Raw genomic sequence first — 22,306 nt, 5'->3', positions numbered from 1 at the left:
TTTAAATGACAACTGCCAGCCCACCATCTCTGCCACCCCAGCCCTCATTCCTTGATTGGCTTTTTCTTCATAGCAGTTCTCACCCCCGACCTGTTATTGTTTACTTGTTTATAGTAGTGAAACTCCACAAATTCCCAGACAGGGAATTTGGTCTGTTTGGGTCATTGCCAGCATACAGAAGGTGTTCACGTCTTGAGGAAACAAACAAATGAACCAATGAGTGAATGATGAGGTTGACCAGATGTTCCTCCCGGCCTTCCGTTGGCATCCCGAGCTTTCCCTCTCCATTGCCGCTTTACTCGCGACTTCTTCCCTGCAGAGGGATAGGAGCATGACTGGCAAATCCAGCTTCATCTGGGTTGGGTTTGTTCAAATCTCATTTGGTGGGTGGGTCTCCAGTTGGCTGTGACACACCTGGAATAGATTTCACACCACTCCCTTTTTGTTCCTCACCCCAATCCTCTTTGATGGAAAAAGAGGTAGGAGGGAGCTACGTTGGGAGGGTCCCACTGCTGGGCAGCAGTGAAGTGTGGCTTTGCGCCTTCCTCTCATCTCTTGGCCAGTGAGGACAATTACCGTGTAGTTACTGAGTCCCGTGGTCAAGTCACTGAGTCATCAGGCCTCATCAGGTGATACAGACTCTGGGGCTGAGTGACTCTCTGTCAGCTGGCAGAGCCCAGGATGAATGTTGAGAGAATCCTGCCTGGCATTATGCCTGCAAACCCCCCCCTTAAACTCCTGCCTTCTCGCAGGTGGGCAGGAAGAAGGGTAGAAAAGGCTCAGCGTGACCTCTACCCCTTAGCCCCAAGGGACCTTGTTGTTCTCTGGCTGAGGAACTGGAAGGGCGCTCAAAGGCTGAGGCTGGGTGAGGATGTCACTTTTTATCTCTGCGGACGGTGGGCCGTCTGGGCTTGGCCAGGAGGCTGAGTCTGTCTCTGACCTTCCTGGTGGTGAAGGGGGCTGCCAAGTGGGGCTTCCTGTTTTCTTCCTCTGGTCTTACCCCCACCCCTTCCTTTCTGTATATACATACCCCTCTGACTGTGTGTAGCAGGGATGGTCTCTGAGAGATGGCTTCAAAGCGTCTCCTCCAAGTGTGTCTCGTGAGGCACTGCGTTCTCAGAGCCTCAGCATCCTCGCCTCTGTGGAAACAGTGATCTGAAAACAGTGAAACAGTGATGGTCATGGACCGTGAGAGTCCTGAGGTGTCCTTAGGACTTAAATGAGCTAATGTTTGATGATGGAATCCCTGTATGATCTTAGATTTTGGTTTCACTAAAAAAAAGATTGTAGAAAATTCAGAAAATAGACAAAAAGAAGAAAATAAGTCCCCATACCTTCTGTTAATATTTGATGTATACCTCCTTTAAAAAAAAAAAGTGGTAATACTGTAGTGATGGTTTTATAATGTCTGGAAAGCTCCTGTCCATCCATCCAGAGTCTCAGCGAACAGCGGAGGCTTCAAAGGAAGAGACTTATACAGCTTGGTTTTCCATAAAGCGTTTACAAAGGCTTGTGATTGTTGGGCCAGTAGGAATTGTGTCTGATCATCAGAAATTTGCACTGACTTTATTGTTCCTGATGTCAACTCATTTTCCTACCAGGAGTCAGATCCAGTTCTGTGATCTTGAAAACCCAATCCACATTCCGCCAAGAGTGGGCAGAGCACTTGTTTTTTTTCCTGGGCCAGGTGGGGGCAGGAAACTGGCTTTGATTTATTTGAGGGTTTTGTCCGTGAGCCAGAGCTTGTTTTTAAGGTGGCTTTGACCTATCTGCCAGCCCATCTGGCCTTCAGTGTGTGGCGGGGGACATTCTGAAGGGGGGTGGGTGGGCGTGGAGCCCGTGTGACTCAGCAAACTTGAATGGAAGACAGTTTCTTGCTTTCTCTGCTCCCTGTGATCTAACTAGTCCAACAGTGGCCCCGGGCCTGTCATTTTATCACTGCCTGTTCCAACCCTTGTGATTTTTTTCCTTTTTAAAAAATGGTGGTAAACTGTATGCAGCATAGGATTTACCGTTTTAACTGTTTTTAAGTACACGATTCAGTAGCATTAAGTACTTAATTCACATTGCTACTTAATTCACATTGCTGTGTAACCCTCACCACCATCCGCCTTCAGAACTTTATCATCTTCCCAACTGCAACCCTGTACTTATTAAATAATTACTCCCCACTCCTCCCTTCCCCCAGCCTTTGGCAACCACTGTCCTACTTTCTGTCTCTGAATTTGACTCCTCTAAGTCTCCCATGTAAGTGGAGTCGTGCAGAGTTTGTCCTTTTGTGACTGGCTTTTGTCACTTAGCATAATGTCTTCAAGGTTCATCCATGTTGTAGCCTGTGTTGGAATTTCATTCCTTTTTAAGGCTGAATAATGTTCCACTGTATGTGTAGACCACATTTTGTTATTCATTCATCCATCGGTGGACCTTCGGATTTTTTTTTTTTTTTTTTTTTTTTTTTTGCGGTACGCGGGCCTCTCACTGTTGTGGCCTCTCCTGTTGCGGAGCACAGGCTCCGGTCGCGCAGGCCCAGCAGCCATGGCTCATGGGCCCAGCCGCTCCGCGGCATGTGGGATCTTCCCAGACCGGGGCACGAACCCGTGTCCCCTGCATCGGCAGGCGGACTCTCAACCACTGCGTCACCAGGGAAGCCCAGACCTTCAGATTTTGAAATGATTGGAATGTGTCAGGAGACTTTGGAACCCTGAAGGGCAGCATAAATGCAAAATAGTGAGGGTTATTCAGTGCTGACGGTTGCCCGTTTTGTGTTTATGGGACCAGGTAAGTCCACGTGCTTTAACCTCCTTTGGGGGAAGTAAGTAGTTGGGGAAATGTTTGAAACTTAGCTGACTTAACTGTAGGACCACTGGCAAAGCTTGGCCTCTGAGCTACACTGCCTGGCTTTTAATCCCATTTTACCATTTAATAGCTATGGGACCTCTGCAGGTTACTTAATGTTTGTGCTTTAATTTCTTCATCTGTAAAATGGAATTGTGTATCAGTTAGTTGTTGCTATGAAACAAACCAAACTCAGTGGTTTAATACATTTCTTTAGCTCATGATTTTGCTGGGCAAGTTTTCTGAACTTAGGTTTTGGCTGATCTCATGAATGTGCAGTCAGGTGGTGGGTTGGCTGGGGCGCTGGCTGACCTGGGATAGCTTTATCTGTCAAGTGGTTGACTGGTTGTCAGCTGAGGTGTGGGGTGGCTGGACCACGTGCATCTCATCCAACAAGCCAGTGTGGGCTTCTTCATATGGTGCTGGGATTCTAGGAACAGAAACGGCAAGCCCTTTCCAAGCCTCTGCTTTCGTCACATTTTTTAATGTCCTGCTGGTCTGAGTAAGTCACGTGGCTCATCCAAAAGCAAGAGGTAGGGAAAAAATAAACTCCATCTGCAAAAATACCTGCAAAGTATTACTGCCATTTTTGCAGTTTACCACAGTGATTAAGTTAGTTCATATAAACCATTTGGATGAAAGAAAATGAATGTTATTATTCCAGATGTATTTTTCTATCAAATATTATATCTCCAAGGTGGATCTGCTATGTTAAAAAACAAAACAAATACACCACCGCCACCGCAAAAAGATACCCTGTGGGTGGAAGAAGAAACAGTCCTCTGCTGGCTGGGAGGGGATATGGAAGATGTAGAGACAGAAGGGTGACCCCAGGCAGGGTGGGTACATACCAAGTTGCTTGTGAAGATAAAACGTGGCAGAGGATCGAAAATGACGATGAGGGGATAGCTGACTTACCTTGCGACTGATGGAAAGCCCTCCAAGCCCAAACGGATGAGTGGCGGGGACCTTGAATGGAAGGGAAGTCATGTTTCCGATGAAAGGAGTAAGTCAAATATGTCAGATAATCCCCTGAATTCTTATGTTAATCACTATCATAGTCTTCTGTTGTTGGGAAATCTGGACGTTGATTTTGTTTACAGAAGACCTTCCCTAAGTGGAGAACAAGAAGCCTGGGACTTTGCAGAGATGGGACGAAAATGCAAGTGTATGTCAGTACAGGTTATACTCTACTTGTCCATGAATTTTTTTTCTTCTAATTCATTATTTTCTTTCATTCGACAGATATTTACAGTGTTCCTACTAAGTGTTATGCACTATTTTAGCCACTTGTCAAGAATAGAAGAAAGACTGTGTCCCGTAGAGCTGACAGTCCCCTCTTAGCAGTCTTATAAAAGTTGTGTGGGATGGAATGTTTTGGGCAAAAGTAGAATCTTTGTTACTGATCTGGATTCGTGTGTGTGTGTGTGTGTGTGTGTGTGTGTGTGGTTTTTCCCCTTCATCTGAGAAATGGAGTGAAGCATTGCTCCCAGGGAAACAGGATTGTTCCTGAGAGCCTCTGGTCACAATTTCATCAAACACAATTTTGTTTTATGTATGTTTCTCTTTAAAGGCACCTTCTTTAATCTGTATGTCTTATTAATTCTATACAATGTTTCTTTACAATGAAACACTAGCCCAGAAGGGATGAACATTTCCCTGCCCCTGGGTGAGGGAACCAAAAATTTCTCTGGCTTTCAGCCCCACACCGTATTGTGCTTGTGTCGTGACCTCTCAGGCGTTGTTGCCACACATTTAGCTGCGTTTCCATGGCTTCATCTTGCACTACAGACTTGACGTTAGCGCTTACTGGAGCAGCGTCTTGTACGGATCTGCACACTTCCTCTTCCTTTTTCTGAATGTACTGTATTGTTGATTCATTAACAGTGAACGCATGGCCAACGGCATGATGACTCACGCCTGGAAGTGGCTCATCTGAAACGCGTATTTTCTCTGTAAGGCACGTCACAGCTGTCCTGTGCTTAGGGAAGACCCCAGATGGCACTCAGCACTAGGCTTGGGGGCCGCCTTAGAGAGGAACCACCAATGAAAAGCACAAAAACGTGAAAAACATGGCACTCAGTAGACCGTGAGAAGGATGGGTGTTTGCAACCTGACAGCCGGAACAGAAGGCAGGGGGTCCTCTCTGCTTGGCCTCAGCTGGCATCGTGCACATCAAGACTCACATTTTTTTTGCTTCTCTGGGCTGGTCCGTGAATGACTCCAAAAGTGCAGTAAATGCTGATTTTGGGGTTACAAGTAAATCATAGCGGGTAGGCAAATTCACAAATATGGAATCCATTGAATAATGAGGATCAACGTACTCAACAACTGGAGAGCCCAGTGGGGAGGAACATCTGTTAGAGAACAGGTATAGATGGCACAGGTGTAGACAGTGTGTGGAGGAGGCCGGTGGAGTGAGGTCACGGGGTGTGTGCGCATGTGTGTAAAGCTTTGGAAACACACCTGGGCCCCTGAGTATGAGACAGTCTGGGTAAAGGACAGAGGAGCCGCAATCTGAGGGTGGAGCCGGCGTGGACGGGACCTGGCCTGAGTCCGTCAGCTCCAGGGCTGTGTGGTGGGGCTTCGGGCAGCTGAAGGACCAGGCAGGGAGGGAACCGCATGGCCCGATGAGGGAGGGTGCAGCCTCAGCCTAGCCTCCTGCCTGGGTAGAGTAGCCGCGGTGGCTCTTGCGTGTGGGCTCAGGTTGTGTTGGAGAAACTGATGGGGCACTGATGCCACATGTCGGGTCCGTACTGGTGGCAGCTCCGCATGGAGGTCCAGCGGTGTCTCAGGCACCACGTGTCCCCATAATACAGATGAGGAAATGAGCCTCGCAGCCCAGAGACCATCACTCGGGCCTTCACATGCGCCTTTCCCGTGCTGTGATCTGATCTGGGAGGACGTGGAGGGGGCTGGATCGGATTCAGTGGTTACCAGCTGCCAGGAGTGAGTCATGAGAACTCCAAGGCTGTGACCCGAAGAGGCAGCAGGCAGTTGAAGCGCAGTCGGTGTAGCCCTGGGAGAAGGTGGTGAGCTTCTCCTCCCCTGAAAGTTCTAGCAGCACCTGGTGCCTGAGTGGGAGCCTCACAGTGATGCAGGCACGTTGCAGGGGGGCTCTGGACGTGGATAGCACAGAGGTGACTGTTTCTGGGAAGACAGGATGTGGACAGAGCCATCAGAGGTCAAGGATGGAGGGCAAGGAGGGTTGTTGTAACGCTCTTTGTACACCAGGCACTTTCCCAAGCACCAGGGCAATACTTTTTTTTTTATGCGGTACGCGGGCCTCTCACTGTTGTGGCCTCTCCCGTTGCGGAGCACAGGCTCCGGACGCGCAGGCTCAGCGGCCATGGCTCACGGGCCCAGCCGCTCCGCGGCATGTGGGATCTTCCCGGATCAGGGCCCACCCGTGTCCCCTGCATCGGCAGGCAGACTCTCAACCACTGAGCCACCAGGGAAGAAGGGCAGTACTTTTAAAAAACCTGCTGCAGAGGAGGAAACTGAGGCTTAGAGAAAGGTTATTCAAGGGGCTCCCACGGCCCTCATTTATTTGGATCTGTGGGGTGCCTGAACCTGCAGGGGTGGGTCCCTTATAGACATGAACCCACTGGGGCCTGACGGAAGGTGGCCAGGCGATGGTATCATTACTGCCGTCACACGGAGGGGACGGTAACTAAGGCTTTGGGAGGTAAGGGAACGTGCCCAGACCACAGACCCCGTGGAGAGGAGTGAAGATTTGAACCCCCATCTCCCTGCTTCTGGCTGTTGCCTGCAGCCTGGTGCTGGCACTCTGACAGAATTTAGGGACTGTTGAAAACCTGACCACGTCCTGACACGTCTTATGGGAACAGGTAAGAGAAATACTCGATTCGTAGGGCTAAGGGGAGATGCTGGGCTCATCTGCAGTTACTTCCCTGCCTCTGCTGCCCTGGGGCACCTGGGAGGCTCTTGCCAATTCATTGGTGGCCTCTTGAAACTTCTTCCCCTCCTGGGACCTGAGTGCACTTTCGTCCTGCCTCCCTCTTTCCCGGTCACTTTTGTTTCTGCTGAGCCTGTGCCTGCCTGGGTGGCAGCTGTCTGCGTGAGGAGGGCCGGGTCGGTGACGTCCGTCCCTGTGATCCTGGTCACATTCCCACTGGGCGGCCACAGGCCAGTTCCTGGGAACTGCATCACCCATGCACCCGGGCTGAGGGCAGGCCGCTGGGTGACGGGGGCACCTGTCCCGAAGCAGAGTCCCTGGTGATTTACGGCAGGAGGGGGATGTGCTATTAACCCTCCTTGGCCCGCAGGACCGCCCTGCCTTGCAGTCTTGGCTGGAGATTCCAGGGAAGAAGCAGCCACATTGGGAGGCCTAGAATCTTGCGTCAAGATGGGTTCAGTGGGGAGACGAGGGGCAGCCTCTGACCCAGGGTGAAGGCTCCTGACATAGAGCAGGTCTCGATGCTTCCAGAAGGACCCACCCCCCTTTGGAGCCGTTGCCCCTTCTGCTGGGCTGGCTGTGCTTCCAGCATCCTCCACGCTCCCATGACTGGAGAGGGAGTGTGGCAGATCTGAGGTTTTCTCTTCTGTGGTGCGAGGACCACCTGCATTTGACCCCTTCCTGCCTGGTGGGCAGCAGGAAGCCAGGAATGGGGCTAGTGGCCAGCAGGGTCTCAGCGGGGCAGTATGATGCTGGGGGTGCTGCCCCCGCGCCCCCTGCCGATGCCTGGTCTGTTGGGGGCTTCTCAGGGACAGTCCCCTTTTCCTTTCAATGGCCTTTTGCTGAGGCCTGGCTGATTCCCATAAGTGCTGCTTGAAGCTGACAGATGTGGTTTGTCACCACAGGAGGGGAAGCAGGATGTGGAGTTCTGTCCCGAATCTGAAACCATGAGGCTCCTTGGATGTTCCTCTTTTTCTTTTCTTTCTTCCCTCCCCCGCCTCCATCCCCCCTTCCGTCTATTATCAATAAAATCAGTGAAATTGCTGCTTCCACATGGATCGCCCTTCCCTCCCCCTCCTGTAAACCACTGGCATTCCCTAGAGGGAGCAGCAGGGTGACTGATTTCTCAGTTGAAGAAAATCAGAGTATGGGATGTATTTTTGCTACCAGTTTTGTCAACACGGGTAGGCCTCTTATGTTGCCAGGCAACAGGGTTTGGTCCCCAGCCAGCGGTGACGTTTCTCTTGAACATTTTGACTTAGCTTTCCTCGCCTGGGGACACCCCCTGCCCACCCTACTTTCCTCCTTTTCTCTCCCCCTTCCCAGTGTGACTTCCTGTCCCCCCTTCCCTTCTAGGAAAACTTCCCCCTGAGAATCTGATGGACTTATTCACGCTGAGAAGTGGATGACGGATAGGCTTCGAGATTTATGGTCTTTGGATGTTCAAGTACTTCTGCTTAGAAATACTCCCATAGCTTGGGTTTTTCTGCTTGGGGATCATCACACAGGGGGAGCTTCTTGAAATGTGTGTAAGGGAACCATGCCCATCACACCAAGAGGGAGGCGCTGAGGAGTCCAGGCCATAGACGAGTTTTCGTTTCTGCCTGGTGAAAGATCCTTGTGGAGTTGAAGCCCTAAAGGTAGGGTTGGCAGACAGAATACAGGACATCCAGTTCAAGTTGAATTTCAGATTGTTTTTTTTAAGCATCACTCTGTCCCATGTAAACCTTGGGACACACTTCACTGAAACAGATGATTTGTTTATCTGAAATTCAAATGGGCCTGGGAGTCCTGTATTTTTATTTGCTAAATCTGGCAGTCCTGCTGAGGAGGGAAGCTGTGGTCTGAGTCATCAGCCAGGCAGAGAAAGTAGTTTCAGAGTTGGCCGCCCCTTCTCGGGGCTCCTGAAGTTACAGCGCTCAGCCGTTGGAGAGTTGTGGTCCCCACCTTGCCACCTGGCAGGTACAGGACGGGCACTTGTGCTAGGATTCCAAATGACTAAAATGCACTCAGCTTGGTGCTTCTAGGAGGAAATGGGGTTCCTAAGAGAGGTGCCTGAAGCTGACATTTTTTTCTGTCCCTCCCTGGCCCTCCCTAGCTTGATCGCTGCATTCCCAAGGGCCTCACGGGAGGCCACAGCACTGGGTCTCCTCTGAAGGACCTTCCAGAAGGTGAGCTCCCCAGCTGTCCTCCCTCCGCTGCCGGGCGTAAGCCTCCCTCCAGCTCTCTCTCCTTCCCCATCCTCGAGTGCCTTAATTAGTTTGATCATTTATTCATTTGCTTGTTTATTCATGTTTCCATTTAGAACTTCCTTAGGCACTAGAGGAAAGGGTGCCTCTTTGCTTCAATTAAGGCAGTGATCAGCTGGCTTTAGGAAGCCTCACTTTGAAGAAGTGGTTTAAATGGGAGTAAAATAAACAAAATACCATGTGTTCATCAATTTGTTACTGGCCTCAAGTGCATTCCACAGCCTTTTGGCAAAGCACTGTACTGCAGAGAAGGTGATGGGCCTTTTCTATTTCTGAAAATCACGGTGTGTCTTCTAAGTTCTCTCATTCTTTGAATTTAAGTCTCTTGATCTCAGGCTCAAGCCAACTGAGCGAAGATTCTCTTTATACAGAGACGACTGGGAGGTGTTTTCACACTGACCCTGGGCACTCAACCAGGGTGGCTGCAGGCACCTGTAGCGGGCTCTCCTGAGAGCAGTTGTTGGAAAGAAATTGACATGTGAGGCAATGTATTAGTTTAGGTAGGTTCCTCTTCAATCTGGCTCCACCCCAAGCCCGTAAAAAAATATACAAATGAACTTCTACAACCTAAAATTCTGAAATTTATATTGCCTTGTACACAAAATAATGGCCTCATCCTGTATCAGCCAGGAATTTCCTTTTGCTGCAGGTAACATAGGGCTTAAAAACAGTGGCCGAAACACACAAGAATACTTTCTCTCACCTGAAAGAAGACCTGAATTAGGCAGTCTAGGTGGATGCCCTGAGTCCAGGGTCATCTGAGATCCAGTGTCGTATTTATTGCTCAATCCTAGTGTGTGAGTCCCATCCTCGGAGTCACCTCATTGTCCAGGATAGCTCCAGACGTTCAAGCCATCTCATCTGTATTTCAGGAAAAGAGGAAGGGGAAAGGACGTATGCCCCTTGTATTTGAAAGAGTCTACCCAGAAGTCCCAGGCAACACGCTGCTTCTCTTTCATTGCTGGTTCTCTCATTCTTTGAATTTAAGTCTCTTGATCTCAGGCTTACAGCTGAACAAAGTTTCTCTTTGTGCAGAGAAGACTGGGGAGGTGTTTTCACACTGACCCCGGGCATAGTCATGGGTAGCAAGAAAGGCTTGGCTTGGAGCGTTTTAGCTAGCAGGGTTGTTTCTAAGGATGAAGAGAAGCATGGATACTGAGAGGCAGCTAACTACCTCTGCCGTGTCTTTGCTGTGGTTTATTCATCTTCTAGGGAGGCTCTTGGTTGGAAAGACTTAGAGGTGGGCATATGTGACCCATAGAGCAGGCATAGGACTCCTCCTCTGAGGGAACTGCTGCAAACCCCGTACCTCTCTGCTCCATCACTTCTGTCCCTTTCTGCTACATCGGAAACTTCCTTTCCTTTGCATTATGTTGGAGTCCTAGGAGAAAATGCTAGCTTACCATAGAGGAAGATGTGTGTGTGTGTGTGTGTGTGTGTGTGTGTGTGTGTATGTGTGAGTGTGAGAGAGAGAGATTTCGTAAAGTCACAGAATCTATTCATACCTTCTTTTAACACACACTCATTAAACGACTCATTTCCCATCACCCCTTCTTTGGTGGAAGCCCTCATGTCTTACCTGGATTGTTGAAATCGCCTTTTTCCGTTGGAATTCTGCTTCTCCCAGTCCCCGTTCTCCACTTCTCCCCCATAACCTCCCAACTCAGTCTTGGCAAAGTCAGTTTTGCTGATAATCCTGCTCAAAAACTGTAGTGGATGTGCTGCTTAATTTTTTTTTTTTTACATCTTTATTGGAGTATAATTGCTTTACAATAGTGTGTTAGTTTCTGCTTTATAACAAAGTGAATCAGTTATACATATACATATGTTCCCATATCTCTTCGCTCTTGCATCTCCCTCCCTCCCACCCTCCCTATCCCACCCCTCTAGGCGGTCACAAAGCACCGAGCTGATCTCCCTGTGCTATGCGGCTGCTTCCCACTAGCTATCTACCTTACGTTTGGTAGTGTATATATGTCCATGCCACTCTCTCGCTTTGTCACAGCTTACCCTTCACCCTCCGCATATCCTCAAGTCCATTCTCTAGTAGATCTGTGTTTTTATTCCTGTCTTACCCCTAGGTTCTTCATGACATTTTTTTCCCTTAAATTCCATATATATGTGTTAGCATACGATATTTGTTTTTCTCTTTCTGACTTACTTCACTCTGTATGACAGACTCTGGATCCATCCACCTCAATACAAATAGCTCAATTTCGTTTCTTTTTATGACTAATATTCCATTGTATATATGTGCCACATCTTCTTTATCCATTCATCCGATGATGGACACTTAGGTTGTTTCCATCTCCTGGCTATTGTAAATAGAGCTGCAATGAACATTTTGGTACATGACTCTTTTTGAATTATGGTTTTCTCAGGGTATATGCCCAGTAGTGGGATTGCTGGGTCATATGGTAGTTCTATTTGTAGATTTCTAAGGAACCTCTATACTGTTCTACATAGTGGCTGTACCAATTCATATTCCCACCAGCAGTGCAAGAGTGTTCCCTTTTCTCCACACCCTCTCCAGCATTTATTGTTTGTAGATTTTTTGATGATGGCCATTCTGACTGGTGTGACATGATATCTCATTGTAGTTTTTTTTTTTTTTTTTTTTTTTACATCTTTATTGGGGTATAATTGCTTTACAATGGTGTGTTAGTTTCTGCTTTATAACAAAGTGAATCAGTTATACATATACATATGTTCCCATATCTCTTCCCTCTTGCGTCTCCCTCCCTCCCACCCTCCCTATCCCACCCCTCCAGGCTGTCACAGAGCACCTAGCCAATATCCCCGTGCCATGCGGCTGCTTCCCACTAGCTATCTACCTTACTACGTTTGTTAGTGTGTATATGTCCATGACTCTCTCTCGCCCCGTCACAGCTCACCCTTCCCCCTCCCCATAACCTCAAGTCCGTTCTCTAGGAGGTCTGCGTCTTTATTCCTGCCTTACCCCTAGGTTCTTCATGGCATTTTTTTTTTCTTAAATTCCATATATATGTGTTAGCATACTGTATTTGTCTTTTTCTTTCTGACTTACTTCACTGTGTATGACAGACTCTAGGTCTATCCACCTCATTATAAATAGCTCAATTTTGTTTCTTTTTATGGCTGAGTAATATTCCATTGTATATATGTGCCACATCTTCTTTATCCATTCATCCGATGATGGGCACTTAGGTTGTTTCCATCTCTGGGCTATTGTAAATAGAGCTGCGATGAACATTTTGGTACATGACTCTTTTTGAATTTCGGTTTTCTCAGGGTATATGCCCAGTAGTGGGATTGCTGGGTCATATGGTAGTTCTATTTGTAGTTTTTTAAGGAACCTCCATACTGTTCTCCATAGTGGCTGAACCAATTCACATTCCCACCAGCAGTGCAAGAGGGTTCCCTTTTCTCCACACCCTCTCCAGCATTTATTGTTTCTAGATTTATTGATGATGGCCATTCTGACTGGTGTGAGATGATATCTCATTGTAGTTTTGATTTGCATTTCTCTAATGATTAATGATGTTGAGCATTCTTTCATGTGTTTGTTGGCAGTCTGTATATCTTCTTTGGAGAAATGTCTATTTAGGTCTTCTGCCCATTTTTGGATTGGGTTGTTTGTTTTTTTGTTGTTGAGCTGCATGAGCTGCTTGTAAATTTTGGAGATTAATCCTTTGTCAGTTGCTTCATTTGCAAATATTTTCTCCCATTCTGAGGGTTGTCTTTTGGTCTTGTTTATGGTTTCCTTTGCTGTGCAAAAGCTTTGAAGTTTCATTAGGTCCCATTTGTTTATATTTGTTTTTATTTCCATTACTCTAGGGGGTGGGTCAGAAAGAATCTTGCTGTGATTTATGTCATAGAGTGTTCTGCCTATGTTTTCCTCTAATAGTTTGATAGTTTCTGGCCTTATATTTAGGTCTTTAATCCATTTTGAGCTTATTTTTGTGTATGGTGTTAGGGAGTGTTCTAATTTCATTCTTTTACATGTACCTGTCCAGTTTTCCCAGCACCATTTATTGAAGAGGCTGTCCTTTTTCCACTGTACATTCCTGCCACCTTTATCAAAGATAAGGTGTCCATATGTGCATGGGTTTATCTCTGGGCTTTCTATCCTGTTCCATTGATCTATCTTTCTGTTTTTGTGCCAGTACCATACTGTCTTGATAACTGTAGCTTTGTAGTATAGTCTGAAGTCAGGGAGCCTGATTCCTCCAGTTCCTTTTTTTGTTCTCAAGATTGCTTTGGCTATTCGGGGTCTTTTGTGTTTCCATACAAATTGTGAAGTTTTTTGTTCTAGTTCTGTGAAAAATGCCAGTGGTAGTTTGATAGGGATTGCATTGAATCTATAGATTGCTTTGGGTAGTAGAGTCATTTTCACAATGTTGATTCTTCCAATCCAAGAACATGGTATATGTCTCCATCTATTTGTATCATCTTTAATTTCTTTCATCAGTGTCTTATAGTTTTCTGCATACAGGTCTTTTGTCTCCTTAGGTAGGTTTATTCCTAGATATTTTATTCTTTTTGTTGCAATGGTAAATGGGAGTGTTTTCTTGATTTCACTTTCAGATTTTTCATCATTAGTATATAGGAATGCCAGAGATTTCTGTGCATTAATTTTGTATCCTGCTACTTTACCAAATTCATTGATTAGCTCTAGTAGTTTTCTGGTAGCATCTTTAGGATTCTCTATGTATAGGATCATGTCATCTGCAAACAGTGACAGCTTTACTTCTTCTTTTCCGATTTATATTCCTTTTATTTCCTTCTCTTCTCTGATTGCTGTGGCTAAAACTTCCAAAACTATGTTGAATAAGAGTGGTGAGAGTGGGCACCCTTGTCTTGTTCCTGATCTTAGTGGAAATGCTTTCAGTTTTTCACCATTGAGGATGATGTTTGCTGTGGGCTTGTCGTATATGGCCTTTATTATGTTGAGGAAAGTTCCCTCTATGCCTACTTTCTGCAGGGTTTTTATCATAAATGGGTGTTGAATTTTGTCAAAAGCTTTCTCTGCATCTATTGAGATGATCATATGGTTTTTCTCCTTCAGTTTGTTAATATGGTTTATCACATTGATAGATTTGCGTATATTGAAGAATCCTTGCATTCCTGGAACAAACCCCACCTGATCATGGTGTATGATCCTTTTAATGTGCTGTTGGATTCTGTTTGCTAGTATTTTGTTGAGGATTTTTGCATCTATGTTCATCAGTGATATTGGTCTGTAGTTTTCTTTCTTTGTGACATCCTTGCCTGGTTTTGGTATCAAGGTGATGGTGGCCTCGTAGAATGAGTTTGGGAGTGTTCCTCCCTCTGCTATATTTTGGAAGAGTTTGAGAAGGATAGGTATTAGCTCTTCTCTAAATGTTTGATAGAATTCGCCTGTGAAGCCATCTGGTCCTGGGCTTTTCTTTGTTGGAAGATTTTTAATCACAGTTTCAATTTCAGTGCTTGTGATTGGTCTGTTTATATTTTCTATTTCTTCCTGGTTTGGTCTCAGAAGGTTGTGCTTTTCTAAGAATTTGTCCATTTCTTCCAGGTTGTCCATTTTAGTGGCATAGAGTTGCTTGTAGTAATCTCTCATGATCTTTTGTATTTCTGCAGTTTCAGTTTTTACTTCTCCTTTTTCATTTCTAATTCTATTGATTTGAGTCTTCTTCCTTTTTTTCTTGATGAGTCTGGCTAGTGGTTTATCTATTTTGTTTATCTTCTCAAAGAACCAGCTTTTAGTTTTATTTATCTTTGCTATTGTTTCCTTCATTTCTTTTTCATTTATTTCTGATCTGATCTTTATGATTTATTTCCTTCTGCTAACTTTGGGGTTTTTTTGTTCTTCTTTCTCTAATTGCTTTAGGTGCAAGATTAGGTTGTTTATTCGAGATGTTTCCTGTTTCTTAAGGCAGGATTGTATTGCTATAAACTTCCCCCTTAGAACTGCTTTTGCTGCATCCCACAGGTTTTGGGTCGTTGTGTCTCCATTGTCATTTGTTTCTAGGTATTTTTTGATTTCCTCTTTGATTTCTTCAGTGATCACTTCATTATTAAGTAGTGTATTGTTTAGCCTCCATGTGTTTGTATTTTTTACAGATCTTTTCCTGTAATTGATATCTAGTCTCATGGCGTTGTGGTCAGAAAAGATACTTGATACAATTTCAATTTTCTTAAATTTGCCAAGGCTTGATTTGTGACCCAAGATATGATCTATCCTGGAGAATGTTCCGTGAGCACTTGAGAAAAATGTGTATTCTGTTGTTTTTGGATGGAGTGTCCTATAAATATCAATTAAGTCCATCTTGTTTAATGTATCATTTAAAGCTTGTGTTTCCTTATTTATTTTCATTTTGGATGATCTGTCCATGGGTGAAAGTGGGGTGTTTAAGTCCCCTACTATGAATGTGTTACTGTCGATTTCCCCTTTTATGGCTGTTAGTATTTGCCTTATGTATTGAGGTGCTCCTATGTTGGGTGCATAAATATTTACAATTGTTATATCTTCTTCTTGGATCGATCCCTTGATCATTATGTAGTGTCCTTCTTTGTCTCTTCTAATAGTCTTTATTTTAAAGTCTATTTTGTCTGATATGAGAATTGCTACTCCAGCTATCTGTTGGTTTCCATTTGCATGGAATATCTTGTTTCATCCCCTCACTTTCAGTCTGTATGTGTCTCTAGGTCTGAAGTGGGTCTCTTGTAGACAGCATATATATGGGTCTTGTTTTTGTATCCATTCAGCCAGTCTTTGTCTTTTGGTGGGAGCATTTAACCCATTTACATTTAAGGTAATTATCGATAGGTATGTTCCTATTCCCAGTTTCTTAACTGTTTTGGGTTAGTTATCGTAGCTCTTTTCCTTCTCTTGTGTTTCTTGCCTAGAGAAGGTCCTTTAGCATTTGTTGTAAAGCTGGTTTCATGGTGCTGAACTCTCTCAGCTTTTGCTTGTCTGTAAAGGTTTTAATTTCTCCATCAAATCTGAATGAGATCCTTGCTGGGTAGAGTAATCTTGGTTGTAGGTTTTTCTCCTTCATCACTTTAAACATGTCCTGCCACTCCCTTCTGGCTTGCAGAGTTTCTGCTGAAAGATCAGCTGTTAACCTTATGGGGATTCCCTTGTGTGTTATTTGTTGTTTTTCTCTTGCTGCTTTTAATATGTTTTCTTTGTATTTAATTTTTGACAGGTTGATTAATATGTGTCTTGGCGTGTTTCTCCTTGGATTTATCCTGTATGGGACTCTCTGTGCCTCCTGACTTGCTTAACTATTTCCTTTCCCATATTAGGGAAGTTTTCAACTATAATCTTTTCAAATATTTTCTCAGTCCCTTTCTTTTTCTCTTCTTCTTCTGGAACCCCTATAATTCGAATGTTGGTGTGTTTAATGTTGTCGTAGAGGTCTCTGAGACTGTCCTCAGTTCTTTTCATTCTTTTTCCTTTATTCCGCTCTGCAGCAGTTATTTCCACTATTTTATCTTCCAGGTCACTTATCCATTCTTCTGCCTCAGTTATTCTGCTATTGATCCCATCTAGAGTATTTTTAATTTCATTTATTGTGTTGCTCATCGTTCCTTGTTTCATCTTTAGTTCTTCTAGGTCCTTGTTAAATGTTTCTTGCATTTTGTCTCTTCTATTTCCAAGATTTTGGATCATCTGTACTCTCATTATTCTTTATTCTTTTTCAGGTAGACTGCCTATTTCCTCTTCATTTGTTAAGTCTGGTGGGTTTTTATCTTGCTCCTTCATCTGCTGTGTGTTTTTCTGTCTTCTCATTTTGCTTATCTTACTGTGTTTGGGGTCTCCTTTTTGCAGGCTGCAGGTCCGTAGTTCCCGTTATTTTTGGTGTCTGTCCCCAGTGGCTAAAGTGGGTTCAGTGGGTTGTGTAGGCTTCCTGGTGGAGGGGACTAGTGCTTGTGTTTTGGTGGATGAGGCTGGATCTTGTCTTTCTGGTGGGCAGGTCCACGTCTGGTGGTGTGTTTTGGGGTGTCTGTGGACTTATTATGATTTTAAGCAGCCTGTCTGCTAATGGGTGGGGTTGTGTTCCTGTCTTGCTAGTTCTTTGGCATAGGGTGTCCAGCACTGTAGCTTGCTGGTCATTGAGTGAAGCTGGGTGCTGGTGTTGAGATGGAGATCTCAGGGAGATTTTTGCCGTTTGATATTATGTGAAGCTGGGAGGTCTTTTGTGAACCTGTGTCCTGAGGTTGGCTCTCCCACCTCAGAGGCACAGCACTGAATCCTGGCTGCAGCACCAAGAGCCTTTCATCCACATGGCTCAGAATAAAAGGGAGAAAAAGTAGAAAGAAAGAATTAGTAGAAGTAGAAAGAAAGAGGAAGGAAGGAAGGAGGGAAGGAAGAAAGAAAAGAAAAGAGGATAAAATAAAGTAAGATAAAATAAAATAAAGTTATTAAAATAAAAAATAATTATTAAGAAAAAAAATGTTTTTTTAAAGAGGAAAAAAAAATGGACGGATAGAACCCTAGGACAAATGGTGAAAGCAAAGCTATACAGACAAAATCTCACACAGAAGCATACACATACACATTCACAAAAAGAGGAAAAGGGGAAAAAATAATAAATCTTGCTCTCAAAGTCCACCTCCTCAGTTTGGGATGATTCATTGTCTATTCATGTATTCCACAGTTGCAGGGTACATCAAGTTGATATTGGAGCTTTAATCCGCTGCTTCTGAGGCTGCTGGGAGAGATTTCCCTTTGTCTTCTTTGTTCTCACAGCTCCCAGGGGCTCAGCTTTGGATTTGCAGCCGCCTCTGCCAGTAGGTCGCTGGAGGGCGTCTGTTCTTTGCTCAGACAGGACGGGGTTAAAGGAACCGCTGATTCGGGGGCTCTGGCTCACTCAGGCCGCGGGGAGGGAGGGGTGCGGATGCGGGGCGAGCCTGCGGCGGCAGAGGCCAGCGTGACGTTGCACCAGCCTGAGGCGCACTGTGCGTTCTCCCGGGGAGGTTGTCCCTGGATCCCGGGACCCTGGCAGTAGCGGGTTGCACAGGCTCCCCGGAAGGGGGGTGTGGATAGTGACCTGTGCTCGCACACAGGCTTCTTGGTGGCGGCAGCAGCAGCCTTAGCGTCTCATGCCCGTCTCTGGGGTCCGCACTGTTAGCCGCGGCTCGCACCCGTCTCTGCAGCTCCTTTAAGCAGTGCTCTTAATCCCCTCTCCTTGCGCACCAGGAAACAAAGGGGGAAGAAAAAGTCTCTTGCCTCTTCGGCAGGTCTAGACTTTACCCCGGACTCCCTCCCATCTAGCCATGGTGCACTAACCCCCTGCAGGCTGTGTTTACACCGCCAACCCCAGTCCTCTCCCTGTGATCCGACCGAAGCCCGAGCCTCAGCTCCCAGACCCGCCCGCCCCGGCGGGTGAGCAGACAAGCCTCTCGGGCTGGTGAGTGCTGGTCGGCACCGATCCTCTGTGCGGGAACCTCTCCGCTTTACTCTCCGCACCCCTGTTGCTGTGCTCTCCTCCGCGGCTCCGAAGCTCCCCCCCTCCGCCACCTGCAGTCTCTGCCCGCGAAGGGGCTTCCTAGTGTGTGGAAACCTTTCCTCCTTCACAGCTCCCTCCCACTGGTGCAGGTCCCGTCCCTATCCTTTTGTCTCTGTTTATTCTTTTTTCTTTTGCCCTACCCAGGTACGTGGGGAGTTTCTTGCCTTTTGGGAGGTCTGAGGTCTTCTGCCAGCGTTCAGTAGGTGTTCTGTAGGAGGTGTTCCACGTGTAGATGTATTTCTAGTGTATATTCCTGGAGGCTAGAAGTCAGGAATCAAGGTGCCATCAGGCTTGGTTTCTGGTGAGAGCTCACTTCCTGGATTGTAGATGGCCGCCTTCTCTCTGAGTCCTCACGTGGCCTTTTTCCTAAAATCTTCTTATACTTCCTCACAGTGATAGACTGTGTTAAAGGTGCTCCTGTTCTGCTGAGAAGTGACAGGCGTTCACGTGGCGCAGGAGAGGAAGGGACAAGCTGTGCTGCTTAATTTTATGTGTCAACTTGGCGGGACCTCAGTGCCCAGATACATGGTCAAACCTTATTCTGAATGTTTCTGTGAGGGAGTTTACTGGATGAGATTCATATTTACTTCCGTGGGATTTGAGTAAGCAGATTGCCCTCCATGGTGTGGGTGGGCCTCACCCAATCAGCTGAAGGCCTGGCTACAACGGAAGACTGCCCTCCCCCGAGCAAGAGGCAGTTATGCAGCAGAGGTCTGCGGACTTGACCTGCAGCATCAGCTCTGCTTTGGGTCTCCAGCCTGCTGGTCCACCTCGCAGATTTTGGACCTCCAGCCTCAAAAATAATCATATGGGCTAATTCCTTAATATAAATCTCTTTCTATACACAGATCTTCCTCAATTTATGATGGGATGACATCCTGATAAACCCATCGTAAGTTGAAAATATCATAGGTCAAAAATGCATTTGATACACGCAGCCTCCCAGACATCCCAGCTCAGCCCCGCCCACCTCACACGTTCTGAGAACACTCACATTAGCCTGCACGTGGGCAGAACCCTCTAACGCAAGGCCTAGTTTATAATAAAGGGTTGACTGTTTCATGGAGTTTATGGAATACTGCACTGAAAGGGAAGAACAGAATGGAGTGCGGGTCGGGATGGTTGTCAGTGTATCAGTTGTTCACCCCCGTGACTGGGGGCTGCAGCTGCCCTGCCCAGGATCAGAGAGAGGGTCGTACTGCATGCCAGTCCCCCAGGGAACGGTCCACCTTTGAAGTGTGGTTTCTACTGAATGCATATAGCTTTTGCACTGTCATAAAGTCGATAACTTAAAAGTTGAACCATCGTGAGTCAGGGACCGGCTGTGTATACACAGCCCACTGGTTCTGTTTCTCCGGAGAACGCTGCCTGACACAGCACCTCTTCTGTCTCTGGTGACACGCCCAGGTCTGAGCAGAGCACACAAGGCTTTCACCTCCTCCTCCGCGTCTGCTCCTCTCGGTGCTGAGCCCCGCGTGCGCCCGCCTCCGCCGCTGCTCACAATTGCTGGCCGCATCGTGTTGTTTCAGTCACAACCTCTGGGTACGTCATGGGGTATTTTGCATCTGCGCACACTCTGTCCCCTTTGCCTGTGATGTTTTCCTCCCCAGACTGACTAGGTCTGTGAGGTTCGAAACAGTGGCCAGTAGCCACGCGTGGCTACTTAAATATAAATAATAAAATGAAATACAAGCAAAAGTTCAGCCCTTCGGTCTCACCAGCCACACTTCAGATGCTCACTGGGCACATGTGGCGGATGGTGGCTGTTTGGGGACAGTGCAGACAGAGGACATTTCCATTGTTGCAGAAAGTTCTACGGGAAGCTTTTGCCCTTTGCCTGATGACCTGATAAAATGAAGGCACAGGTCAGTGCACCTTCTTGAGACTCTTGCTGCAGGCCCCCTCCCGCTCTAAGCTTTCCTGCAGCTTTGCTTTGAGAACTGGATGAAAGTTGTGATGTCGTCCTCTGGGAACACACGAATGTGCACGGGGGTGTATACATCATAATCACAATTTCAAGGTGATCGTCAGCTCCCCTTAAGGGTGAATAACAAACCTACAGGACAGGTTTGTCCTGTGGGTTAATGACCATGGGCTAATAGTACGTCACGCTTGCTGGTGTAACAGCTGACACTTATGTCCTGCTCGCGCACGCCTGTTCTGAGCACTTTGCATGTGTTAACTCACTTGCTCCTCAGATCAACCCCACAAGATGGCTTCTGTTGTCCACATTTTGCAGATGAAGGAACCAAGGCACCGAGAATTAAAGTGCTCACGGTCACTCAGCTAATGACCCAGGCAGCCCGAGTCCCGCGTCTGGGTTCCTAACCTTTCCAACGAGGGCTGAGAACCCTGACCCCCCGCCCTGAATCTGAGCTCCTTGATGACAGAAATCGCATCTTATCTTTCTGACCTTTGCAGAGCTTCATGACGCATGGTGCATGGTAGAAGTGAAATGATCGCTGGGTGGAAGGAGGGTGCTGGGACTGCCTAAGTTATACAGTGGCTTAAGGCAAAGTTGTCACCGCCCTGAGACCTTGGATTCTTCCCCTGGGTGTCTTTTCCTTTTTCTTTCTTCTTCCAATGGCTGTGGTTTGTTCCTGACCCCCTAGGGCCGGGAGAGGCCCCGAGTCCCTCAGACCTGCTTTGCTTGGCAATACCAGATGGAAAGCCAGCGGGTGCCCACATGGCCTCCCCAAGCCGGGGGCCCCACTGCACCCTGGCCCTATCACAAGGCCATCCCTGTCTTTCTCAGAGCGCCCTAGCTGGCTTGAAGTGGCATGGGCTCTGAGGCCTGGGTGTGCTTGCTCCTGTGTCCTGTTGCAGTGACGGCTTGCTCTGGCCCTGGCTGGGGGCTGCTGGCTTTTCCATATACCGAGCTAGGCGGGAGGTGTGCTGTGCTTACTCTTATTTATATTAGGCCCTTGTTTTCATCTGTGTCCTCCTGACCTTGAGTTCTTTTGGGGTTCATCTTGCCGGTGGTAGTGAAAATTAAGCCAAGTCATGCTAACCCAGAGGCAGAAGATGAGTTGGAGGGGAGGGGGGTTGACCTTTCGGTGAATCAGTTGCTCCTCTGGCTGTGCTTCAGCGTCCCAGGCAACCCCTGGTGCCAGATGATCCAGGGCAGGCTGAAACCCGGAGAAGGTGGGAAGGGGGCAGCCAAGGTCCCTGGCTGATGAAGGGCTTGGAACAGCTCCTGTTTCCAAGTCACTGCCCTGGTGGGGGGCACTCACAGATGTACAAAACATCACTGCGGGCTTCCCTGGTGGCGCAGTGGTTGAGAATCTGCCTGCCAATGCAGGGGACACGGGTTCGAGTCCTGGTCTGGGAAGATCCCACATGCCGCGGAGCAACTAGGCCCGTGAGTCACAACTACTGAGCCTGCACGTCTGGAGCCTGTGCTCCGCAACAAGAGAGGCCGCGACAGTGAGAGGCCCGCGCACCGCGATGAAGAGTGGCCCCCGCTCGCTGCAACTGGAGAAAGCCCTCGCACAAAAATGAAGACCCAACACAGCCAAAAAATAAATAAATAAATAAAATTAAAAAATAATGTTTGCTGAGTAAACTGCAAATAATTAAAAAAAACAAAAACAAACATCACTGCCTTCAAGGAGTTAGCAGTCTTGTCAAGAAGGCCAAGTGAAGGATAAAATAATTCGAGATACGTTGTCAGTATGTTCATATGTTGGACAGTTTTCAAAGTGTTAATAACATGGCAAACTGTTGAAATATAAGTATAGAAGTTTGGTCCTGTAAATTCAGAGGGTAAAATTTCACCTGGCAACAAATTTCCCGAAGACCCACCGTGACCTGGGTTATATATC

General features: G+C 46.8%; 1 protein-coding gene and 1 long non-coding RNA gene across 2 annotated transcripts in view; both read left to right on the top strand.

Moving 5' to 3' along the window:
• The window catches only part of SH3BP5 (SH3 domain binding protein 5), an 81,082-nt gene that overhangs the window by 30,286 nt on the left and 28,490 nt on the right, over nt 1-22,306 (top strand). The window lies entirely within an intron of this gene.
• Nucleotides 8,605-21,993, top strand: LOC132424329 (uncharacterized). The gene is made up of 4 exons (XR_009519201.1): nt 8,605-8,925; nt 19,890-20,024; nt 20,290-20,347; nt 21,784-21,993. It is a non-coding gene; the product is annotated as an uncharacterized lncRNA (long non-coding RNA).

Source organism: Delphinus delphis, chromosome 4 (genome assembly GCF_949987515.2).
Source record: "Delphinus delphis chromosome 4, mDelDel1.2, whole genome shotgun sequence".
Classification (NCBI taxonomy): Eukaryota; Metazoa; Chordata; class Mammalia; order Artiodactyla; family Delphinidae; genus Delphinus; species Delphinus delphis.
The sequence above is the reverse complement of the archived record's forward strand: the minus strand, read 5'-3'. Positions and strand labels throughout refer to the sequence as shown.